The 6571-nt window shown below is 47.5% G+C and overlaps 1 long non-coding RNA gene across 1 annotated transcript; it reads right to left on the reverse strand.

Moving 5' to 3' along the window:
- Window positions 1-1924: 1924 nt before the first annotated feature.
- Window positions 1925-4132, reverse strand: LOC119368827. Its single transcript, XR_005176746.1, has 4 exons — window positions 4060-4132; window positions 3773-3942; window positions 2910-3061; window positions 1925-2231 (listed from the first exon to the last, which is right to left on the reverse strand). It is a non-coding gene; the product is annotated as an uncharacterized LOC119368827 (long non-coding RNA).
- Between the last annotated feature and the right edge of the window lie 2439 nt (window positions 4133-6571).

Here is a 6571-nt window from a genome sequence, read left to right on the forward strand (position 1 = left end):
TTGTTCTGTTTTGGTAGAGCCAAAGAGGAACAAGATGCTTACATGCAACTGTTTGGTTGCGATTTGGGGATTCTTCCTTTCACTTACCTTGGTATCCCCATTCACCATCGTAAGTTAACTAACAGTGAATGGAAGTGTATCGAGGATCGGTTTGAGAAGAAACTGAGCTGCTGGAAGGGCAAACTTATGTCGTATGGAGGCCGATTGATTCTTATTAATTCGGTGCTCACGAGTTTGCCTATGTTTCTCTTATCCTTTTTTGAGGTTCCAGTTGGAGTTAGGAAAAGACTGGACTTCTATCGGTCTCGTTTCTTCTGGCAGAGCGATGAAACTAAGAGAAAGTACCTCCTAGCCAAATGGGATGTCATCTGCCGACCAAAAGACCAAGGGGGTCTTGGGGTTGAGAACCTTGAAGTTAAGAACATATGCCTTCTAAGTAAGTGGCTTTATAAGTTATCTGCCGAGACCGAGGCAACTTGGGCGCAGATTCTTCATAACAAGTATCTGTACTCTAAAACCTTGTCGCAGGTGATGGCTCGACCCACTGATTCGCCCTTCTGTAAGGGGTTAATGAAGGTCAAGCTACTTTCTTTAACAGAACAAAGTTTGTTGTCGGTGATGGCAATAACACTCAATTCTGGGAAGATACCTGGCTAGGTGATGCTCCACTGGCACTCCAGTATCCGGCGCTTTATCGCATTGTGCAGCGATGGGATGCTCTGGTTGCAACGAGTCTGCAATCTGCTCCTCTTAATATCCAATTTAGGAGGGTGCTTGTGGGTGACCGGTGGGAGGCTTGGATTCATCTGGTGAGTAGACTAATGGAGGTGCAGCTTACTCATCAGCCTGATCAGTTGTGTTGGAAGCTTACTAAATCTGGTGAATTCACAGTCAAGTCGATGTACATTGATGTCATCAATTCTAGTGCAATTCCTAGTTCCAAACACATTTAGAAAGTTAAGGTTCCTCTCAAAATCAAAGTGTTTATGTGGTTTGTGCATAAACAAGTCGTTCTAACGAAAGATAATTTGATTAAGCGCAACTGGACATGATCTACTAGGTCTAGTTTCTGTGATCGGGATGAAACTATCAAGCATCTTTTCTTTGAGTGCCCGATGATGAGGGTGTTGTGGCGCTCGGTGCAGATTGCCTTTAACATTACTCCTACAAATTCGATCAGGTCGTTGTTTGGAACGTGGCTGGATGGTATAGAGGCCAAAACAGCTAGACAAATTCATGTGGGAGCATGTGCGTTGTTATGGGCAATTTGAAACTGCAGAAATGACTTGGCTTTTAACAGAACAATAACTATTCATTTTTTGCAGGTTCTATTCCGGGCTACTGCGCTAATCCGTACGCGGTCGTTACTCACTCCGTCGGAGGCCAGGGCGCGTTTGGTTACTGGATCTGTCGGGTGGGAGATGGTAGCGCGGGATTTCTTCAACCGGTTTGGATGGCGGTCATGTAATAGAATAGGCGCTTAGTTTACCTATCTCTCTTCACTATGCCAGCCGGTTGTGGCTTTTTGGGCCTTGTGTTATTTTGCTTGCTCTGTGTGAGCCAGTATCCTTTGTTGCAGCACTTTGCAAGACATTGTTGAACTACTTTATTTATTTATTAATGTGGCCGTATGCATCTTTCTGATGCAGAGGCCGGGGAAGCCCCCCTTTTCGGAAAAAAACCTGAAGCTCAAGCTGCTGAATGATAAAATGATTAAAAAAATGCAACCTACACAAGCAGAAAATATTGCACATCCAAGGTAGAACGACATGACCGGGCCATGGGCAGAGCATAAAAGCATAGATAATCAATACCATAGATGTAATGTATAAACAGGAAGGCCTCTACTAATTCAGTGCATTTCGTTCTTTTGATGGACTACAAGACACGTAGACTTACCAAGAAAAATATAGGAACCCTCATATGTCTACTACTTAAGCTGATCACGGAGATATGCAACTGAAGAAACAACAGTTACAGACAAGGAATTACTGAGAGTGAAGTAATAAAGAACATAACAAGGAAAGCATTTTATTCTCCAGTCAAGCTTAACTGAAGTAAACATGTCATTATTTAGTCTTCTAGGATGATGAGACTTACTCAGCCACTGTTCTTCAGTACATAAATGTCATTTATCCTGCTACCTTCTATGCTCATATATGTTGCCTCTTTGGCCCCATCTTGTTCTCACTCTATTGGTACTTTTCATAATCGCGCAAGAATTATCATCCCTGCATATCAACCATCAAGTTAGAGTCATCTCAACCCAGGTCCAAGAAATGGAGAGCAAAAGTGAAGTTTTTATTATATTGTAAGAGTAGATTCTGTTTCTGACTGCTGGGTACACATGTTCAAGTAGAGAATTATGTAAGAAAGAAAACTATCAATGTAATCAAACTGTTATTAATGACATGTGTTTAATATTGCCATTTGCGCATTTCAGTCATGTTCCATACTATGGTCTCAAGCTTGTGTGCAAATTTAGATGATCCGTGTATTCATTTACATATGTTCACACAGTATGTATCCGGAAATATATATTATCATGACAGAAAGCTTTCTGTTATGATTTGGGACTAATTCAAAAGAGCTGCAAGATTGTCAATGCTAGCATACCTAGATTTTCAGACCTTCTAACCTGTAACAAAATATAGATGTGAAGAGAAGGAAACTTCCAATCATCTCAATACTGCTCTGGTGCTGCTGAAACTAAGCGGAACATAGGGCATCACACTAAGTTGCATCTAGTATGCTGTGACAGTAGTAAATGTTTTAACTTCTAGCAAAATCCTCAAAATTGGGGCTCTAATATGTTGAGACAGGAATGTTCTTGCTGAGGGTGTGCTTCCTCTACTCTAGGCTCATGTATGTATCAGGACAGAAAACTAATAACACTGCTGAAGTGATACCTTGGCATATAGCAGCATGGGCATGTGTAGTATTCCATTAGGCTTGACTTTCTTTGAACTCTTGAACCATCAGCTAGTCGTAGACATTACGTTGGTAACTCAAATCCTGAATTTGAGTTGCTCATTTGAATCTTGAATTTTTGTCCCTCTACCTTCAGCAGCACATCAAAATTATAAATTTGTGAATTTATCGCATATGCGGTGCAGAAAACTATCTAATGAAAAATGGACATACCCAGAAAGGTAAAACGGAGGAAGAAACAATAGTCAAGAGAAGTACAATATGTGCATTTTCTGCTTATTTCTTAGTCAGCACGACATCTTCTGATTTAAATCTAGCAGGTTCATAACTATACTTTTTTGTGACAGAATGCATACTCCTAAAAATACCATTACGCACAAAATTTACATCCTAACATAGAGAGGGCACACATTTATGGTCGTTTGCAAGTCTTGTGGAGAGTAATCATGCCAAGCTCAGACCTCATCGTCGTGTGCGCAAGACTGATGACTGCATATAGGATTCCATGTAGTGATCAATAATCTAGAATATGATCTGCCAAGACTCTAAATGAACTCCATACTGTCATATTTCTCGTATTGTATTGTAGAAGTATAAAGTAGATAGAGACACATTATCACTTCAAGACTAATCAGTTGCCATATATGAGACTGCATCAAGTGCAATTATAATAGTTCACGCTGCACAAGGCAATCACTTTGGAAACAGATAAGAAGATTCAGCATAATTAAACTGAACATTCTACACTATGCACAGATAATACAAGCAATTTTGTACTGACAGTAAAGTTCCAATGACGAGAGCATCGCATAATATGGATATAGGCAGGGTTAGTTTATACCTTGGTGGATCCACGAGAGGAAGTGAAGACATCATCGATGCCGGCGAACTGCAGCACCTTCTGGGGGACGCGGGCGGCCACGATTTCAGACCCCCAGGGGGCGGGCACCCGAGCTGCCGGTCAAATCCTTCCTTCGCCTGAAATTCCTCCGCTTTGCTGCCGATTCCACGCTGCAAGAAGAAGAACCAGAAGGAGGGAGGAAAGAAACCCGGTCAGAACCCAATCCCGCGCAGAAAGAACAAGAAATCCATGGCGGGAAGTGAAGGAAATAGAGGAATGGAGCCAACCACGGGAATAGCGGAACAGAGCCAACCATAGGAACATCCCCACGACACCTAATTCTAATCAACAGAAAGGCAGTCAGCAGCTAATTCTAACCAAAGCAAAGAGGAAGGATTCGATTAGGGGGTTCTTCCACCACTCCATCTATCTATCTATAGATTGCCTCTCCTCCCCTGAATTCGATTTGGTTGGGTTCCTCGATGGGGAGAGGATAAGGGGGAAGAAGGGGAGGCACAAACCGTACTGGCGATGGGACGGTCTGGGGCTGCCCGTTCTTGTTCCCCCAGTAGCCCCTCCTGACGGGCACGACGGAGAGCTTGGCGAGGATGATGGCGTCGCGGATGGCCGTGGCCGCCTCCCTTGGCGCACTTGACGGCGAGGCCGACGTGGCCGTTGCTGTGGCCGACGACGAGAAAGGCCTTGAAGCGGGTGCGCTGGCCGGCGCGCGTCTGCTTCTGCACGGGGCACTTGACACCGAGGCCGACGTGGCCGTTGCTGTCGCCGACGACGACAAAGGCCTTGAAGCAGGTGCGCTGGCCGGCGCGCGTCTGCTTCTGCACGGGGCACTTGACACCGAGGCCGACGTGGCCGTTGCTGTCGCCGACGACGACAAAGGCCTTGAAGCGGGTGCGCTGGCCGGCGCGCGTCTGCTTCTGCACGGGGGTTATCTTCATCACCTCGTCCTTGAGCAGGAGCAGCTGCGGTGGCGAGCCGCGCTCGTCCTGCTGAGGACCGAGAGGGCGGGAAGGAGGAGACGACCCGACGGCGCGGTAGGGAGCGGAGGCAGGGGAGGGGCGCGGCGGCGGCTGCAGTGGAGAAGGGGAGGGGCGGGGAAGAGAGGTAGGATGGATGGCGGCGCGGGGAGGAGAGGAGGGGCCGGGTACCCGGGCGAGCAGCAGCGGCGGTGGCCGGCGGCGGGGCAGGGAGGCGGGCGCGGCCGAAGACGAGACGACAGCACGCTGGCCTCGTCGCGCGCATGAGGGAGGAGCGGGCGCGAGTGCGGGAGTGCGCGAGGAGGCGGCGGCTAGGTCATCTCCAGAGGAGACGCCACTTTTATACCCATGTGCGTGAAATGACGAAAATGCCCCCGCGGGCGTCGGAATTACGAGCGGTGGCACGAACGGGGTGAAACTATTCATTGCCACAAGGCTCCTCTTTGATCCGACGGCGCAAGTCATCCGAAGGCTTGATCGGACGGTCCAGATTCGATCAAGCAACCCGATCCAAAGGCCAGGGATCACGAGCTGTGAGGAGCCGGGAGGATGACCGGCATCCTTATTTCTGGATACGGAGACCGTTTAAATTTAAATTTTTCAAAATAGTCAATTTTTTTGCTGGGTACATACATATACCGGGGAGTAGCGAGATACATGGTTATCCGGCAGTAACCGAATTTACCGCCTGGTAACGAAACCATGACAGTAACCTGTTCTGTTAGTGTAAAAACTAAGAAGTAGTTCAAAGCACTAACATCTCGCCACTATTGTATCACTGTTAACAACATATATAGAGAATACGAGTTTATAACTGAAAAAAGAAGAAAGAATAGGAAGCACTAACCCAGCTGCCTGCAGGAACGCGATGATGGTGACAGTCCTAAAATCTTCCCCCTTGAGCTCAGAGATGAAGCCGCCGAGGAGGACGACGGTGGCCCACAAAAGCGCTAGGGCCCCAATGCCCTTGAGGCCAATTCGGATGTACGCCACAACGACCGCATAGTTGTTGATAATCGTCACCTCTGGCCGTCGTCGAAGTTCCTCCTCCTCCTCCGAGAAAGCTTTGAGCTCCTCGCCTTGGAGCTCCAGCTTATCGTGCTGGTTTCTAGATGCTCCGGTCCTCCGCCGTACTCCGGTAGACATTTCTGTCCGTGGTATGGTATGTTCGGTTAAGCAAGCAGAACTTGTCAGGAAGAAAAGAAGAGTCCAATCTGGATTTATGAGACCGGATATGAGAAGCCAGCACTGTTACGTTGGACTGGGCCCACAAAAGCGCCAGGCCCCCAATGCCCTTGAGGCCAATTCGGATGTACGCCACAACGACCGCATAGTTGTTGATGATCGTCACCTCTGGCCGTCGTCCAAGTTCCTCCTCCTCCTCCTCCGAGAAAGCTTTGAGCTCATCGTCCTGGTTTCTAGATGCTCCGGTCCTCCGCCGTATTCCGGTAGACATTTTTGTCCGTGGTATGGTATGTTCGGTCAGGAAGAAAAGAAGAGTCCAATCTGGATTTATGAGACCGGATATGAGAAGCCAGCACTGTTACGTTGGACTGGGCGCAGTTGCTCCTGCCGCTGGGTCAATTGATTGATTGATAATCTGCAAGTTCTGTTTGGTAGTTGGACAAATGTCCTTTGGACTGTTGGACCCGCTCCTGTGTTACTCAGCCCGGGCGACGGCTACCCACGTTGGAAATAGTATGTTCCAACTTGTCAGGAAGCCGCCCCACCTATTTGACCAGGAATCCAGGGTAGGTGAGTGGCTGACTGCGACTGAGTCCTACTCTTCTGAAGAACTCGACCG

The sequence above is a fragment of the Triticum dicoccoides genome, chromosome 2B (assembly GCF_002162155.2).
Source record: "Triticum dicoccoides isolate Atlit2015 ecotype Zavitan chromosome 2B, WEW_v2.0, whole genome shotgun sequence".
NCBI classification, from domain to species: Eukaryota; Viridiplantae; Streptophyta; class Magnoliopsida; order Poales; family Poaceae; genus Triticum; species Triticum dicoccoides.